We start from the raw sequence: 17625 nt of genomic DNA, 5'->3' as shown, positions 1-17625 counted from the left end.
CTTCCAGAATAAGAGCTTGCTCTGGAAAGACTAGTCAGGAGAGCAGCTACAGCAGATCAACTCCTGTCTGTAGAGAAAGGAGTTGGGCCTAGGACCCATCTCTGGTGGCAGCCCAATAATAAATAGGGAGAAAATGTATTCTTTTGACCTTAAAATGCCCAAAGGGATTTTCCCAAAATTCTTTGAGGGTGATATCACATCAGTAAGTGGTTTATTGTTTTTGAGAGGGTCTGCCTTAGCAGACAGGTAAACAGAAGCCTGTGGAGTGCTATCTGGAGGAAATGCTCTCAGGAAAGTCCAGGGATAGACTCCTAACACAAATGAGAAAGTGGCTGAATCCTATGATCTCAGGAAGGGAACTCTGATTGAGGCCTTTGGATTCACCTCTGAAGAATATAGTGTCAGGTTCAGGGAGCCTTGAAAAACCAAGAGCCAGACCTGGGTAGATTTTGTAGAATTTTGGAATTCCCCAGTGTCATAGTTTTTCCCAGAACATTCATCGAGGGACACAGTCATAAGTCGCTTTGAAGTCCACAAAACACATGAATATCAGCGTCCAGGTGTCATGTTCTTTTCATTATGAGGTCCACAACCATTAGGTTGGTGGTGGTTCTTTGCTTTGTAGTGAACCCAGTTTGATTCATTGGCTGCCTTTTTGCCTTTGCCGTCCACTCCTGTAGATCTTGCAGTAGTAGTGTTGAGGAATATTTAAGGCACATCAAACAATGATATCAACCTGTAGTTGCTAGGGGGTGTGGCTACCCCACCCTTAAAGATGGGGTGAATCACTGAGCCTCTCCCGCTTTCCGGAATTCTTTCCGTCTGCAGTATTTGCTTGAACATCGTATTCAGGCAATCAGCCCAGGTTGTAGCTAGCTTTGTGCTTTAGGAGTGCAGTCGGTATGCAGTTAGGGCCAGGTGTGCAGTTGGAGGGGGAGTTGCCAAATATTTTTACCAAGGAATCCATTGGATGGTGTAAGGGTTCCTTTGAGTAGTCTAGGATGTTGGTAGCACCATTGATGTTGGTTTTCAGGGTCACTGGCTCATGTGGGCTAATGCTGTGATCTTTTTCATGTGGGGTCGGAGCTCGACCTGGGACAGAATGGTTGTTTGTATTTCCCTTATAAAGCGTACTTTGCTATTTAATCCATTTCGTCTCGCTTATATTGGCATTGTTTGCTGCCTCGGGTCCCTTATCAAGCTTGTTGTTTAGTTTGCAGAGGCTTCTATGATTGGTCCGTTTGGAAAAGTAAAGTAACTTTGCCCACAATGCTTCTGATCGCCTTTTTTACTCTCTTGCACTCCATTCGTAGGCACACTAGTAATACTGAGTCCTGTGGCGCCGCAGTTGATGAAACACTTTGTTTATCCTCGAACTGCCTTCGGCTGGTTGATAAGACTTCTGTGAGGAATGATTTTACCTTTCTCCAGGATTGTTGGCCGGATATGTTACTGCTAGGGTCTCCGATAGGCACTCCCATGCCTTTATCGAGTCATCCTTGCTAGATGATATTTCCTTCAAGATTCCATCGGCCTTGCTTGCCTAGCCTTCAATATTATCTGTGCTCCATTTAAGGCATTTAAACATTTCAGAGAGAGCTTCAGCCTGCACTATCCGCTCCCGATCTAATATGGTTGTGTCGGTGCTTAGACAGAAGTTTTGCAGGTTAATGGTCACTCTCTGGTCAGTGCTAGATTTTAAAATCAACTACTCTACTATACAAACTAGCGCTCACCATCATGTAATCTAGGTAGAAGATCATTTGGCAGGAGTGCCTTGTCCAGGCAGGTGGAATGTCCCCTGAAAGTGTCCATTAAATATTAGCAGACCAGCTGCTTCATATGCCTTCAGGAGCCTTTTCCTAAAGTTGTCATGATGTCTATATGGGGGAGACTTTAAGCTGGTAACACCTCATCTCTACCCTCATGTGTGTCTCGAAAAGGATTCAGTTTCAAATCTCCATTAATTACCAGGTTTGGCATCGGTTTATCTCCTTTCCACTCCAGAAGCAGTTTGATCAGCTTCTCCACAATTTTTTATTTTTGTCTCGGATTTATGCAAATATTAACCAGGACTAGTAGAGTTGCTGGCTGTTTGTCCCATCCCTCCAAATGTAGAGCCAGTAACCAGGGTCCTTCTGTATCCAGTGGCATTACCATCTGATAGAGACATGGAGCCACAGATTCCTTAACTTTTGAATTCTCTCAGGGCATCAGACTGGTTACAGAAATGTTTCAGCAGTCCCTCTGCGCGCCGGGGGACGGCGCCTCACGACGCCGTGATGACAGACTCCGGTTGTGACGTCAGTGTGGTCAAATAACTCCCCTCTGTCGTGCAGTAGTCAGTTTCTTCTTTTCCGTGCTGCAACGTGGACCCGGAGGAGCAGTTCCTAAGGCCTTTTTTTCTGGCCTACTTCAACAGTTTTTGTCGCTTGGAAACAGTCTGTTTTTTCCCCCATGTCATCATACTTTAAGCCTTGTGGGTTGTGTACTCCGCAAATGTCAGCTGCAGACGGCATTACCTTTGTATGTGGTGTTTGGGAGAACACAACGAGTCCAAGGATTGCGGCTCCTGCCAGAGGCTGAAGCTGAAGGTGCTCAAGGAACACCTTATGAAATTATTGGTGGCGCGACTGTTACGGTCCTCGGAGACTTCACAGGCTCAGTATTCATCTTAGAAAACAGAGGTCCGGTTACGTGGCCGTTCTAGGATACGATGCCGATCTCTGGGACTTCACTCTCCCGAGACCTCCAAAGGTAAGTGTAGGCATTTGAAGTTGCGGCACCCCCCGACTTTGCTGCATGGAGACTCAGTCTCCCAAGGCTCCTCCCGCTTGCCGTTTGAGGAGGCCGTACACGACTCCCCCTCACGTCTCCCTGTCTTTCCGGGAGCCGAGGATTGATCTCCCCGGTGAGGGAGTACTATAATTCTCTACATCTCATCTTTGGGCTCTCGCTTTTCTCTGGAATATTCTTGAGTCCCAAGGAGGATGAGTGGAGCTACCCCAGTAGGTTTGCCCTCGGTGGTGCCATCTGAGTCATTAGGTCGGCATTGGCCGAATCCACCTTCGACGTCTGTTCTTCATCAAGCGACTAAGGCATTCCTCCTCTTTTCGGTGTCAAATCGCTGCCTTCTCGGCGCCATGTGCAGAGTCGATAGAGCAAACTGAGGAGAATGTGGCATTTTCATTTCCTTCTCATAGTGAGACTTGGAGTCACCTTGTTGAGGGTGATACAAAGGTGTTTGGGCCATTTCAGGCCATTTCTGAGATTATTCCACCTCTAGTGGAGTAGATTTGGATATCTGCACTTGGTGAGGCGAGTGAGCTGGAGTCTTCTCCAGCCTCTGGGCTACTTTTCCCTCCTAGTCTCGCTACTGAGGCAAGTTCCTCCTTTGCTGATAAGTTGGGGGGAGTGGGTGCAGTTTTGGAGTTGTCACTGGCTACGGTGTAGAAGTCCACTGACCCTCTGGGTGATGTCCTTTATCAAGGTCAGACGGGAAGAACCTGTTCTTCCATACAGTGAGGCCCTATTTGACATATTTTTGGGAACTTGGGCCAAAGCTGATACAGGGGTCCCAGTGGGTTGTGCTATATCTTGCAGGCACCTGCCTGCTCCTGAAGACCCAGTGTGTCTCCTCAGGCATCCTGTCACTCATAGTCTGGTACTTCGGCTGCTACAGCTCCACAGGATATGGATTATTTGCCTAAGACTCCATTGAATAGAGACTCTAGAAGTCAAGATGCATGTGACAAGCACACCTTTTCTTCTTCTAGTTCTGCTTTAAGTTCCACAAACATGTCTTATGTTCTTGGGCATTTTATTCCACCGTTTGTGGGAATCTTTGTAGACTATGTTGCCATCACTACTGGATAACCTGCATTCTGATATTGAGCAGCTGATTAGAGATGGACATCAGGCAGCTAAGCTAATAATTAGATGTGGCATGGATACTATTGATTTAGTAGATCGGGCCATGGCATCTTCGGAAGCACTACAAATGGTGCACGGTTAAGAACTTCAGGTTTTTCGGACGCTGTCCAGGTGACTTTGGTCGATATGCCATTTGACCGCGTCCATCTTTTTGTGGCTCAGACCGACTCAGCATAAAGGTGCTTCCGTGATAGGCGAAGTGATCCAGCGTCTTAATTATTCTTACTCTGTGTTCTTTTGTTGTCCCTATACTTGAGTTGCATAGGTTGTAGGAGGCTGGCTTGGTATATTTAAATGATGCACCTTGCACTAATCTAGGCAACCCTTATGGTGAATTTAGTAGTCTTTGATAGCCATAGAATGTCGTGTGGTTCCTAAAAATTCATCGGATCTGCGTCTTTAGACAGCATAAACTAAGAGATTGGAGTCCAGACTGATTCCAGACACCCCCTAAGGATATGTAAGCCTTTAGACCAGCTAGCTCACAGTTTCACCATAAGCCCCCTAACCTTACTAAGGAGCAAATAGTTTCTGGCAACTATCAAACATGACAACCTTTGATCCTTAAGGGATCGTGGAAACAGTACCGTATCTTTGGCTCAGTCACTTCGTGCTCCCTGGTCTCAGAGAGATACATAGAATAAACGATGGTGACATTAATAAGCCTTTATTGAACTAGGGTCATTCTAGTATAAAACATGTTTGCTGCAACAATCATTAGACTGAAACAAATAAATAAGATTACAAGCACCGACAGAGTAAATAAAAGGTAGAATTCTACCATGGTCCTAAAACAGTAAATATATGCTGGCTTATCAATACATGGCAGTCAGTAACTAAGCGTACTCCTGCGATGCAAGCCCTACTTAAGTGTACCTATCATGTATGTGGGTGTGAAGCCAAGTTTCCCCTAGGAAAGAGCCAACCCCATTTCCTGATGGGAGAGAACAAAGGACCCCGTCTTGGTCTCGAGTTGGACTCCCCGTAAGGGATGTGAGACCACTGCGTGTTGTAGCTTTTGCAGGCCGGGACCTCAGCATCTAGTATCCGCATGAAGCCTCTCTATCTCGGTATGGTGCTTTTATACCATAAAGATAGCCTTGGGATTTCTTACAAAATCAGTGTGTCATGAATATGATTAAGCAAATGAGCCTTGAACAATACCTGCGTTAATGCAAAGTAGTTATTTCGCCCTAGGATGAAGATGACCATGACGTTTACGCAAAGTTTGTTCATGCTGTTATGTAGGTCATGTGCAGGAAATTTTCTAAGAATCCTCATGCATAATAATTTAGGCTAGTTTCCAAGAAACTGATCAGCATTTATTCAGCACATAACTGGGTAAAATGTCAGAGCTAGAACCGTTATGCGGAGCAAGGTAAGACAAATGTAGGTAAAAGGTTGTGCAGCTACCCAAGTCTTTATTGGGGTACATTCGGGCCCATAACACCCACTCATCATCCAAAGGACAGTAAAGTCAACTAATTCTAAAATATACCTGTCTAAAAAGCATAAAGACATTGTTATAAAAACCATAATACAAAACATCTAAAAACATGGTATATGGAAAAAAAGAGGACAAGGTCTATAAGTCCGCTAAATAGTCAATATGTTATTTGAAACTGAGCACATCGAAAGCCATGTTGCTCAGTGAGAGCAGAAAAATTGAAACAAAACAATGTTTTTGCATTCCAATTTGGCTTGATTTGGAAAAGGGGCTGAATTGTTCCCATCAAATGCCGAGCCAAATGTTTGTGTCCTCACTGTTGCTTTTATCCGCAGACGACGGTTCCTGTAACACCTCTTGTATCATGTCAATGGAGCAAAGGTGATCATCTTAAGTTCCCACAGCAGCTGCCAAGGGGATAGCTATAAACCTGTTGCAGAGCTGTTGTCCGTTCCGACAGGAGTGGAAGCATCCCCTGCAGGCTCTAAGATACAGTGTCCTCAGCGTATTCCCACGTTGATGACTGTAACACATGGGCCTTTAAAGGGTCCATTAGTACGTCTACGTCCGGTGGCACAACCGGTGGAAGAGTCAGACATATGTCCAACATGCAGTTGTATCCCCAGAATAGGCAGCGGAGAACTGGCAAGATGCAGTCAATCCAGACTGGTGTAAATGATAGGAACCAATGCTTGCTTAGCTCCCGAAGCTAAGGTGTGTCGAGATAGGGTACCATGTGTTCAAGGCAACGTCACACCAGGAGTGCGTTTCCCATCTCCGGATGAACTGGGCAGTCTGTTGCTTAGCAGAATAATTAAAACCAGGATCTACAAGTAGTAGGACCACTAGAAGCCCTCCAAAAACGCTTCCCAATACGGAGTGTATAAATGCTGGAATAACTTCGAAGATTGTCTGAAAGGTGCTTAATAGTCCAGAACCTATGCTCTTAAATAGGTGCACAATTTCCCTCGTATCAGGCATGTTAAAGATGTCCCCAAAATGGAGTGGGAAGTTCGAACGGACTAGTAGCTGTATCACAGATGAAGACCTTGCAACCTTGAGATTAAATGTCTGTTGGCTGAGGTTAAGGCCACATCCTTTTGCAAAATCATGGCTTTCAGTTTGTTCAGAGAATCAAACCACATATTGGAAACATTCAATGAAGGCCAGCGTCACCTCCCTAACTGTGTGGGTCAGTGAAAACAATACTTGCATACCACAAGTAACCCTGGAACTTACTGTGACTAGATATGTGATGTCTGGGACCATCCCACAACAACCTTGATCATTCAGCATCAAGGGCCCGATGTAGGAGCCCTAATACCGGTCGGAAACGGCCGAATTTGGCCGTTTCCAACCGGTATTACGGTTTTCTTATGTAGGGGGCTACATAAGTACAGATTTGGTGATTTTGCCGGTTCTGTACATTTACCGATTCGGTAAAATACCGAATCGGTAAATGTACAGAATCGGTAAATAGAGCACAGGCCTTCAAGAGTCGGTATTTTACCACCGAATCCAATTGGGTGGTAAAATACCGAATCCAGGTGTGCATGCACATCTGTGCATGCACACCTGTGCCATGTGACACACAGACATGCCCTTAGGGCATGTATGTGTGCCACATGGCACACAAGCCTGTAATTGGGGTGCTAGAGGGTGTCAAAGTGACACCCCCTGCACCCTTGCAAGAATAGGTAATTACCGAATCAGTAAATACCGATTCGGTATTCCACATTGATTCCTATGGGCTTCAAGGCCCATAGGAATCAATGGGGGATACAGAATCGTTATTTACAGAATCGGTAAATACCGAAACTTACAGATTCGGTATTTACCGAATCAGAATTACCTACATTTCCCCCCCTCTAATTTACCACTTCTTAAATACCGAATTGGTATGATTCGGTATTTTAGAAGTGGTAAATTAGATTTACCTACATCGGGCCCCAAATTTCTTCTATTTGAAAGCAGCTTGAACACCGGATGAATCACGGCAACTGGGCAACCCTTCCAGTGACAGGCTAAGTTAGCAACTGCAGCATTACAGGATCCGTGCAGCAAAGAATCCTTGCAAACTAGAGACCCACGTAAAGCAGTTTCACAGTCTGAACCGTTGAGAAAAAGTTCAGTGTCCCCATTCCTGCATCTAAATCTATACAGTAATTACCAGTACTCATGTATATATATATATCCCTCTCCCAACGCTTCATACCGGCCTAACTGCTGGTACTGTAGACTGTATTAAAATTTGAATGTTGTGACTGGCAGGGTAATATAGCCATGGATTAACCATTTTTTGGAAGGTGACTCAGCCACGGTAAAAGGTAATTGGTTCAGTTTTTCATTGTGCAGCATTGAGTATTTTTCATCTCTACATGCCATCGTTGTCCGTCTTTCTGTTAGATTGTATGCAGAAAACAGTCATACTGTTTTTATACTGCCAGGGCATGTGACTAGAACACAATTATTATAGCGTCCAGCTTAATACTGGAGTGGATCGCAATTGTGATTGTCTATGTTGTAAAATAGACTAATCCTGTTCCATTATATCTATTGCATAAGACACAATGTTGCCCAGTGAATAAATCCTGGATGATAGTGTGGTCATGCCATTTTTGACCACTGTCATAGCCTTTTCTAGGTTAATCCTAACAATCTCAACCAATCCTTGAGCAGCCTCCAGTTGAGAGATTTTCCATACTTTGTTGTAAATAGCGTATAGGAAGCACTTTTGATGTGGCTTCAGGGAACCAGACAAAAATCCCTATAATCTAGGTCATCTGAAAGTAAGGATAAGTATTGTTCACCTGGGACAGTGTTGAGGTTCTTAGCCACCCTAGGCATAACTTCCCTATATTGCAAGATGTCACCACCCGAGAGTGCTTTTTGTACATAACGTTGGTCAGGCCTATCAATACTAAACCCTTTGGTGGTACCCCTGAATCGTGACTGTTACCTATTTGTGTCGATAGGCCAAAGTAACCATCCCTCCCAATTGGGGTCAGATGAATTGTACAAACCTTCATGTAGGATGGCATCTAATGTACCCTCACTGTGTTGTGTACAATTTTGCCAGCCCTCAAAGTGTGTAAGTGAGGAAATCCGAGGTGTGTTCAAGTCCTTGATCTTGGCTAGCCCAAGACTGGAAGTTTGCTGCACTGTGTCATTCAGGAATATTATCTGATGTGGGATGAGGCATGCTCTAAGTAAGGTCTCAGTTCTCTGAACTTGCCAATCTTTAGTCCTCATGACAGATTTAGTGTCTATAGTGTACCTCCAAAAGTCAAAACCCTGTAAACACAGTAGGGAAATAAGGGAAGCAGAGTATATCTGTTTTGTAGTAGTGAACATATTTTTCTTTGCAGGTGTAGGTGCAAGCTTATAATATGTCGGGTCTGAAGTGTTAAACCCATAAAATGAGCAAACTTTCGTGCAAATGTTGCTGAACTACCTTTCAGCTGTGTTGGGAAATGTTCCCATTGGTGGTAAGAGAAAATATTATGTGGGATACTTGCTTTGTGCATGAAATGATGACCATAGTGTTGGTAACAACACATGGTGTGAAAATTTGATGTATCATCATACAATTCATCATTTGAGAATGCAGCAGATTGTTCGAAATCAGACAGCATAGCATTTACAATTTCAAAGTCCCAATCATTAGAATGTACTAGAGGTGATGATATCACTTATAGAAATTTTAAATAAGTGTGGTATTTTCAAAAGTTCAGTTGGACCTTAGACATTGTATAAAACTCTGTCCCAAACTATTCTTTCAGGAACTGAAACTGCTGTAATGTTCACCAAGGACAAGTCTAGTTGTTCTCTGTGTGATGATGCATGTGGTTTCAGGACCAAGTTCACATGTGGTACTGTAGAGAGTTCTGGAAGGTAATGTCCATGCAGGAGCAGGAAAGAGACAGTCACTATACTTATCCAGAGGACTAAGGACAGTAGAACAATTGCAATCCAGAGCTGTAGCTAGGGAGAAACGAGGTAAGTCATTTCCAGCCAAAGGTAGAAATTCCAAATCTTTTTTGTGGGAAAGAGGCGGTGGCGGCAACTTGGGTTCACTTGGATCCAATGTGAAAGTATTCAAATCAATGAAGTAGCCAGATGCAGTTCGATCTATATTTGGTAGCTCAGCAGGTTTTGTGGAACTGGCAGATAACTCATGTCTAGACATATTCACATAGATGTTGGAATTAGATCTGTGTTTCATGTGTAGTTTGTTCAATTTCAACATGTACAAGTTCCATCCCGTTGTTGGTGACTCTTTTACTTCGTTGAGTAGAATCTTCTAACGTGATTAATCCTTCTGTCTGAACTTCCTGTATGGTAGCGAGCAGAGATCTGGTGCTACCCAGGAGCCCATGCAGCATACTATTGAGTATTGGCCACATAGTGTGATTGATCAGATCAATTAAGACAAATCTCTTTGCTTTCTTGCTGGCAAGAGGCGGGGGAAGTGCAGATCCTGTTCCTTCGACAGCCAGGACAGGTACAGGTGCTCTGTAGGATGCCCAGATTCTTTTTTTGTCCACAATCTTTTCTCTGACCAGGTCCCCCATCTTCGGGACCCAGGCAGGTCTTGCCATTACAGCTTTCACTTCTCCAGTGGTGGTGCATTGTAATTTTTACGTTGCTTTGTAATGCCAGAATTAATTGAGTTCCTGTAAAACAGCCAAACGATCATTGATGTTGAATGGTTTTTTATCCACCATTGTGCTGCCACAGTCGAGGTCAGGTACCCACATTCTAATCCCAAACAGGACTTTGTATGGAGTAATGCCCCCAGGGAACGTATTGGGATGTTGTTAAGTGCACTCTGGACTAAATATAGATGATTGACACAACTGCCACTGAAGCCTAATACCCTTACTCTCTACAATGGTATTTCCCTCTGGGTGATATGGAAAGAAGTACTGCAGTGCAACACCCAAACTTCCCATGGCTTCTTTGTAAGCCCTTGAGCTAAAAGCAGGGCCACAGACTTAATGTAATGTGGCAATTGCGTATGTCCCTATGAAGACTCACAAAGTCTTTATAACAGTTTGGTCGTCAGCCAAGCGCTGGGACCAAACCCACAGGAATCTAGAGCATGAATTCACTGCCACCAGGATGTACCTATAAGCCCCATCAGATTGGATGGGGCCGCACTGGTCCAAATAGACTCATGCAAGAGGTCTGTCTGATCAGTAATTGTGTTTGTGGTGGACGTGCTATGTTGCAACTTTTAATCTGCTGACAGATGTCGTACTTAAGGACATGCTTGATTGAAGTTAATGGGTAAGTCGCAGTTGCAATTTTAAAGAAAAGGGACCTTTCCCAGACGACCCTGCAGAAACCCCGTGGAAGACAGAAGATTGGAGAGCCACCCACCCGTAGATACCCTAGGAACCAGGAAGGTTGGGTGCATAGGTGTGAAGTGGCGTCGGAAACCACTGTCAAACTCAATGGAGGACTTCAGGAAGATGCTGCTGGCTGTAGGAGAATAGGGTCTGCTTCCTATGGTCACCCCCACGTTTTGCTCTGATATGCTGATTTCTCGACTTTAGTGTGGCTGTGGGCCTGCTAATCAGACCCACAGCCCAGCTGTTCTCTTGTGTAGGAGAGTAGGGTCTGCTTCCTATGGTCACTCCCACTTTTTGCTCTGATATACTGGTTTCTCGACTTTAGTGTGGCTGTGGGCCTGCTAATCAGACCCACAGCCCAGCTGTTCTCTCTCTAAATTCATACCATGTACTTTAGGTACATATCCAAATGGGTATTGGGTCACCTTTGTGAGCCCCTGTATAGTGTACCATAGGTACCCAGGGCATAGGTGCATCCAAGGCCTACCAGGGACTGCAGCATGTATTATGCCACCCCTGGCTGGCCATCCAAATTGACACAACTGGCTGATCATTCAGCTGGGGCAGGGTCGTGTAATCACCCCTTGCTTAGATATAGTATTCCTATATCTAACCTTATATATAGACACATATGCACCTATAAGTCACTCCTATGGTAGGCCCTAACAATCCCGGAGGCAGAGTGCTTGGTTTTATGTGAGAGGGTGCTCTAGCATGAGCTGAGCCTGTCTGCAGCTTTCGGAACCATGTCCTTACAGCTGTTCTATGATATAGCCATACCATATACTCTTAAGTGCATTATAATCCTCGCGGTTAATGCTAACTTTGGTTTGGCTTTATCGAAACATGTCGTGTAAGGTGTCATATGCTTTGGAATACTACCCCTTCGCCAGTCCTGGTGACGGGGGTAGCATTCTACCCTTCTAGAGGGAGAAGACATGTAGTTGTAGCTTTACCCAGTTAAAGTTAACCAGAGCCTCAGCATCACAAAATGGATGCTGCTGCCACAGACACAAGTCTGACCTCCTGCTGCTGGGAGCGGTTCCAGCGAGGGAGGCTTGGACAATAGGTTTCCTGCCTTGGGAGGTGATAGCACGTCCCCAGACAGGCCATAGTGTATTGGGGCAGGGTGGGTTGAATGAAATGACACCCTGCCTGGGGCACACCAGGTGCTCCATGCATAGTCCGGTTCAAACCAGTTGCTGGGGCACTGGACAAAGGGAAAGGGGTGTAACCACCCTCCTCCACGGTCCCACCCATAGGAGGAACCTAGCAGGTAATCCAGCCCCTTTAATTCGTATAACGCTAGGAGCTGAGTCCAGAGACTTTAGATTATCCTGAACTGAAACTCTGAAATGAAACTCTGGACCTTCGACATTCTACTGCAACTAGAAGACTGAAGAATCTCCCTTGTGGTCAAAGATTGACAAACAGGCACCACCTAGCGAATTGCCGGTTTGCTTTGTCGTTGCTCTCGAAGGATCCCGACGACCCTGCTTCACAGGACTGGACTTCCAGACTTCTCCGACCCCGACCCACACCTCCAGCAAAGCTGAGACCCGGGGCGGAGACGAGAGACGTGGGACCAGACACCTGGCCATTTTGCTCTTTGCTAAATTGTGCAGCTTCTGAGGCGTCCTCGAAGTTGTGCAGTGGGACTTGAGAAGCCCCAACACTGAGTCGTAAGTGGACCGAAGCTCAGCCCTCCACGCTCCACGAGTGCCGCGTGGGGCCTGCTCTTGCATTTCCTCTCAACGCGTCTACCCGGTTGCTAGCTCGCTGGCTAGTGGCCATCTTGAAGATTCCATTTTGAAACAATGCTGCTTGCCTGGTTGCTCTGGGCTGGCTCTTGGTTTCCTGTAAAGGGGAAGCTCCACAGACCTTGCTGGTCTGTACAAGAAGCCAATCTTCACTTCCTGCGTGGGTTGCCTTTGCCAAGGCTTGTTGACTCCAATCCGGAAGCCGACACCGCCAACAGCAAGAGCCTTCGTGGCCCAGTCTGTATCCAGCTCCTGGTCATGGTCGATGCCTCCTGGTCCACGTGGCTGCAGAGACAAGCTTCACTTCTTCACCTGTTTGCAGCTCGACATCGCCTTGTTCCTGCCTGGTCACTGGCTAGTGACCCAGACTCTGTCCCCTCTGCTTTCAGGTTCTTCACTTCTCCGATCCACCCTTGGATCCATCCAGACATCTTCCTCCTGGTCGCCTGCAGCATCTTCTTGCAGCTCTCCATAGGAATCAACGACGAAACCTGACACAACTTCACACCTATGCACCCGGCTTCCCTGGGTGAGGTAACTCGAGTACTCCGGTGCTCCCGTGGGTAATAACTATCCAAGTGTCCTGTTCTAACTGGGTTTTCCCGCAAGTCCACCCGGACTGTCTGAAATCAACTAGTTTCTAACTTTTATGTTCCCATTGAAAGTCTATGAGAACTCGCGTGTGTGTTTAGACACTACACACGCATCCTGTGAGACTCCTACTTCCTAACCTGTGGTTGTTCAGTGTAGTCCCAGCGATGCCCTAGGCCTATTCACCTGTTCTGAAGTGGTTCTTATACCACTTATTTAGTATATGGTTTGTGAGGCCCCTAGGGCAGAATTGTATTTGTGCAACTTATAGTATGCTTATTGAGTCACTTGTGCTGTATCTCGAACTCTGACCTCATAAAGCGTGCAGAGGGGTTGTGTTAGTAATAAGTACATATATATTTTATATATACCTTGTGTGGTGTCCTTTCATTTGGTATTCAAGGGGTTATTATTGGTAAAACAATTGGCTTCACATGTTCTCCGAAGTTTTAGCCTAAGACTGCTTTGTCCATGCTACCACTAGGATAGCTGGTCTATAAGGTTGACTTTACAACCATCACCATAAGGGTTGTTTGGACTGATACAGGGTGCCCACTAGAATAGTGGACATCACATATCAGGCCAACTTCTCACAATGGTGTGCTGCGGTTGGGATAAGAGCTTGCTGATTGTTTTACCATAATATCGTGAGATATAATTTGAAAGATCACATTAAGGTACCTTGAGGTACATATAATAACAAGTCTTAAAATACTTAAGTTCTACTGAACTTAGTTGTTGTAGAGCAAAGGGCCTAGAACACCCTGACTACAACTCCTAGAGATGTTTAGTAGGTAACACTTAGTGTAGGTAGGTGCACAAACCACACCTCACTAGATCATGTCTCTGAGAGCAGAACCACATGGATCTCTCCCAGTGGATGTAGATCCTTTAAGGATACCTTCCAGATATGATACCCTAACTTTCCATGATTTAAGGCACTTGTGCACTACAAGAAAGTTAAAACAGGGTTCCAACCCTACTCTCAAGCACCTGATTGAGCTCATGGAAGAATATGATGCTCAGAAAGCCTCTAGTACTGGCCTGTCAGTCAATGCAGATGAGGGACAGCCCTCAACAGAAGATTCCCCTGATCACAACATAGTTGATGAAGATGAGGTAGAAGAGGAGGATTCTGAGGATGATGCTAATAGCCAGGTCTAAGTAGGAGTACTTAGCTAGGCTAACTTAAGCCTACATGGGACTGGAGAGGGCCTAGTACCTTCCAGACCCCTAAGCAGGTTTAACACTGAGCCCAGGAGGAGGAGGTCCATATCCAGGGAATCTCAGCACTCTGGTGCCTCATTAGGGTCATATGTTGTTAGGAGAATGTCTTGCCCTGAGAGAAGGGAACATCAGGCCAGAATGAGAGAAGTTAATCTGAGGATTGAGAGGCAAGAACTTGCCCGAGCCAAAGAGAGACTTGCTCTTGCAAGAGAGCAGAATGTTAAGTGGGTTAGAACCCACTGGTGGCAGCAATATCCTGAAGGATAAGGATAGGTCCTATGATAATAGAAACCTAAGCAAGATTGTTCCCCCCTACAAAGTTGGGGATAACATCCACAAATGGATAACTGCTTTGGCGAGGGCTTGCAAAGTACAGCAGGTACCCCAAAGTCAGTGGGCAGCAATCTTATGGCTCTCCTTTTCAGAAAAAGGTAGAGATAAGCTCCTCACAGTCAGTGATGAGGATGCTAACAACTACACAGTCCTGAAGAGTGCTCTGATTGATGGGTTTGGCCTAACCACTGAACAGTATAGGTTGCTGTTCAGAGATACCCAGAAGACACAGACTCAGGACTGGACTGATTTTGTAGATTGTGCCACTAAGGCTCTGGAAGGCTGGTTGCTGGGCAGTATACAGGATTGTATAATTTGATCATGAGAGAACAAATACTTAAAAGTAATACTCACTGGACCAGTGATTGCACCAAAAAGGAGACAGCTCCAACCACCATTGCCCCTAAGGCAACTGTTCCCCCTAGTGCAGCCAATAGTGGTGGTTCTCAGCAGAAGGGTGTAGTAGGGTTGACCCTGGGAACTGAGATGGACTCTGGCCTAGTCAGAATACCAACTCAAGCTGTTCTTGTCTATGATGTGGACATGACTATGTCCACTACTTTAAGTCCCAATAACTTGGGCAAGTACAGGCAAACACCTTTAATTAACAATACGATGGCTCAGGCCTACAGGGACACATGTGCCAGTATCACCATGGTGAAGCCTAACTTTGTGGACCCTGGACAGATCATACTAGGTGAAAATTACCTAGTGATCAATGCTAGCAATGCCACTACCACCCATAGCATGGCAATTGTTAACTTCTCCTGGGGAGGGGTAACTGGCCTGAAGAAGGTTGTTGTTAGTTCGGATCTCCCTGTTGAATGTTTGTTGGGCAATAATTTAGAATCTTCAGTCTGGTCTGAAGTGGAGTATAGGACTCATGCAGAGATGCTGGGCATATCAGCACATGTCCTTGCTGTGACCATGTCACAGGCCACAAAGTGCCAAACTGAACAGGCACTGGATCCTGAAACTATGGACCAGTTGCCTTCCAAGAGAAAGAGCAAAAGGGTTAAGGCAGTGTCTTCCCCCTTGCCTCAGGATGAGAATCAGACTTCACAGGAAGCTGAGTGTGAGACCCAAGAGGGAACTGTCCTAGAAGAACTTGAGCCTGAACAGGTTGAGTTTCATGGGACAGGGGGACCCTCAAGGGCAGACCTGGGGCAGGCGCAATTGGATTGCTCCTCTCTTGAACCCCTCAGATAGCAGGCTGCTGCTGAGGCTGCTGGGACTGCTACAGGTACCCACAGAGGTTATTGGAATGAAGGACTCCTTTATTCAGAGGCTAGAGACCCCAAGCCTGGTGCTTCCAGGAGGTTGGTCATACCTTTGACATTCAGGGGCTTCCTTCTTACCTTAACCCATGATATTCCCTTAGCAGGACATCTTGGCCAGAACAAGACTTGGGACAGGCTTGTCCCTCCCTTTCACTGGCCCCATATGTCAGAAGATACTAAGGAGTTGTGTCGCTCCTGTGAAACCTGCCAAGCCAGTGGCAAATCAGGTGGAACAACAAAGGCCCCCCTTATACCACTACCTGTGGTGGGGGTTCCCTTTGAGAGAGTTGGGATAGACATTGTTGGACCAATGGATCCCCAAACAGTCTTTGGTCACAGATTTATTCTGGCGGTAGTGGATCATGCCACCAGATACCCAGAAGCTATTCCCCTAAGGACCACAACAGCCCCTGTTGTGGTAAGAGCCCTCCTGGGAGTTTTCTCAAGAGTGGGTTTTCCGAAGGAGGTTGTCTCAGACAGAGGTTCAAACTTCATGTATGGGTACCTAGCTGCTATGTGGAAGGAATGTGGTGTGAACTACCAGTTTACCACTCCCTATCATCCACAGTGCAATGGTCTTGTGGAAAGAGTCAACAAGAACTTGAAGGGCATGATCAAAGGTTTACCTGAAAAGCTTAGGCGAAGATGGGACATCCTTCTGCCCTGCCTTCTGTTTGCTTGCAGAGAGGTCCCACAAAAGGGGGTTGGCTACAGCCCTTTTGAACTTTTGTTTGGGCATCCTGTAAGGGGACCCCTATTTCTGGTGAAGGAAGGATGGGAGTTACCTCTCAAAAAGCCTAAACAAGACATAGTGGACTATGTATTTGGTCTCCACTCCAGGATGGCCGAATACATGAAGAAGGCTTCTAAAATCCTTGAGGCTAGCCAGGAACTTCATAATGCCTTTCCAAAGTTTGGTGAACCAAGTCCTTTCTGGGCCGGATGACTCTTGCACAGCTTATCTAGATGATATTGCTGTCTTTAGCTCCACCTGGGAGGATCACCTGATCCACTTGAAGAAGGTTTTGGAGGCCCTACAAAAGGCAGGCCTGACTATCAAGGCTACTAAGTGCCAGATAGGGCAGAGTAAGGTTGTGTACCTGGGCCACCTTGTAGGTGGGGGTCAGGTTCAACCACTGGAGAGTAAGATCCAGATCATCAAGGACTGGTCTCCTCCAACCACTCAGACACAGGTCAGAGCTTTCTTGGGCCTGTCTGGTTATTACAGAAAGTTTATTAAGAACTATGGGTCCATTGTGACGCCACTTAATGACTTAACCTCAAAGAAAATGCCAAAAAAGGTTCAGTGGACAGTAAGCTGTTAAAAGGCATTTGATGACCTGAAGCAGGCCATGTGCTCTGCACCTATTCTGAAAAGTCCAGATTACTCCAAGGAATTCATTGTCCAAACAGATGCTTCTGAGTTGGGAGGGGGAGCTGTTCTTTCACAATTGAATAACGATGGTCAAGACCAGCCCATTGCTTTTATTAGCAGAAGGCTGACCCCTAGAGAGAAACGTTGGTCAGCTATTGAGAAGGAGGCCTTTGCTGTGGTTTGGGCCCTGAAGAAGCTGAGGCCATACTTGTTTGGTACTCACTTCAAGATTCAGACAGACCATAAGCCCCTCTTGTGGCTAAATCAGATGAAGAGTGAAAATCCCAAACTACTCAGGTGGTCCATTTCCCTACAGGGTATG

General features: G+C 45.8%; 1 protein-coding gene across 7 annotated transcripts in view; it reads left to right on the top strand.

Annotated features, from left to right (window-relative positions):
- The window catches only part of FIRRM (FIGNL1 interacting regulator of recombination and mitosis), a 3243174-nt gene that overhangs the window by 2060361 nt on the left and 1165188 nt on the right, over positions 1–17625 (top strand). The window lies entirely within an intron of this gene.

The sequence above is a fragment of the Lissotriton helveticus genome, chromosome 1_1 (assembly GCF_964261635.1).
Source record: "Lissotriton helveticus chromosome 1_1, aLisHel1.1, whole genome shotgun sequence".
NCBI classification, from domain to species: domain Eukaryota; kingdom Metazoa; phylum Chordata; class Amphibia; order Caudata; family Salamandridae; genus Lissotriton; species Lissotriton helveticus.
The sequence above is the reverse complement of the archived record's forward strand: the minus strand, read 5'-3'. Positions and strand labels throughout refer to the sequence as shown.